Genomic DNA, 1715 nt, shown 5'->3' on the forward strand with positions numbered 1-1715 from the left:
TTGAGCCACCGCGCCCGGCCCTACAATATTTATATCTTATTATACTGTCATTGTCTCTAAAAGTTGTAGTTATTATTTTTGATAGGTTTGCCCTTTAGTCTCACTACTTAAGATATGAATAGTTTACCTATTTGTAGAGGTACCACCTTGGTCATCTTGGGTAAGATCCTGGATTACCCTTAGGAGTGATGAATCTGTACAGGTCTGCAGCAACTCAATTCTTGCCTCCTCAGATGAAAGAATTTGGCCAAGTGGCATAAGGCAGAGTGAGGGACCAAGGCAAGGTATATAGCAGAGGTAAAAGTTTATTTAAAAGTTTTAGAGCAGGAAGGAAAGGAAGTAAAGGAAACTTGGAAGAGGGCCGAGTGGGCGACTTGAGAGATTCAAGTGCCTTATCTGATTCTTGACTTGGGGTTTCTGTACATTGGCATGGTCTGAGGTTTGTGTCCTCCCTTGATTTTTCCTTGGGGTGGGCTGTCTGCATGTTAGTGGCCTGCCAGCACTTGGGAGGAGCCGCATGTGCCATGTGTTTACGAAGCTGTGCGCACATTTCATTTGAGGCATGTTCCTTTACCAGTCTAGTGTTCCTAGTGGAAGGTTATATACCAGTAAAGCTCTGCCATCTTGCCTCTTACTATGCATGCTTGAGCCTGCTTGTCCAACTCGAGAGATCTTATCGGGAAGCCGCTAATCACCAGCTTCAGGTATTACCTTTTTTTTTTTTTTTTTTTTTTTTGAAACAGAGTCTTGCTCTGTCGCCAGGCACCAGGCTGGAGTGCAGTGGCGTGATCTTGGCTCACTGCAACCTCTGCCTCCTGGGTTCAAGCAATTCTCCTGCCTCAGCCTCCTGAAGTAGCTGGGACTACAGGCGCGCACCACCACGCCCAGCTAATTTTTGTATTTTAGTAGAGGTGAGGTTTCACCATATTAGCCAGACTGGTCTCAAAATCCTGACCTTGTGATCCGCCTGCCTTGGCCTCTCAAAGTGCTGGGATTACAGGTGTGAGCCGCTGACCTGGCCAATTTCCATGTGTTTGTATACTTCCCAAAGTTCCTCTTGTTACTGATTTCTGGTTTTATTCCATTGTGATCAGAGAAGATACTTGATCTGGGTCTGGGCACGGTGGCTCATGCCTGTAATCCTAGCACTTTGAGAGGCTGAGGCGGGAGGATCACCTGAGGTCAGGAGTTTGAGATCAGCCTGGCCAATATGATGAAACCCCGTTTTTACTAAAAATACAAAAATTAGGCAGGTGTTGTGACCCATGCCTGTAATCCCTCAGCTACTCGGGAGGCTGAGGCAGGAGAATTGCCTGAACCTGAGAGGTGGAGGTTGCAGTGAACCAAGATTGTGCCTTTGCACTCCAGCCTGGGTGACAAGAGTGAGACTCTGTATCAAAAACAAAAAAAAAGATGATCTGATTTTTATTTTTTGTAAAGACTTGTTTTGTGACCTAACATATGATCTATCCTTGACAATGATCCATGTGCTTAGAAGAATGTGTATTCTATAGCCGTTAGATGAAGTGTTTCATAAATATCTAGTAGGTCCATTTGGTCTATGGTGCAAATTAGGCCTGATATTTCCTTGTCGATTTTCTCTCTGGATAATCTGTCCAATGCTGAAAGTGTGGGGTTGAAATCTCCAACTGTTACTGTACTGGGCTCTGTCTCTTTCTTTAGCCCTAACAATATTTGCTTTATGGGCCGGGCGC

The sequence above is a fragment of the Cebus imitator genome, unplaced genomic scaffold (assembly GCF_001604975.1).
Source record: "Cebus imitator isolate Cc_AM_T3 unplaced genomic scaffold, Cebus_imitator-1.0 Scaffold169, whole genome shotgun sequence".
NCBI lineage: Eukaryota > Metazoa > Chordata > Mammalia > Primates > Cebidae > Cebus > Cebus imitator.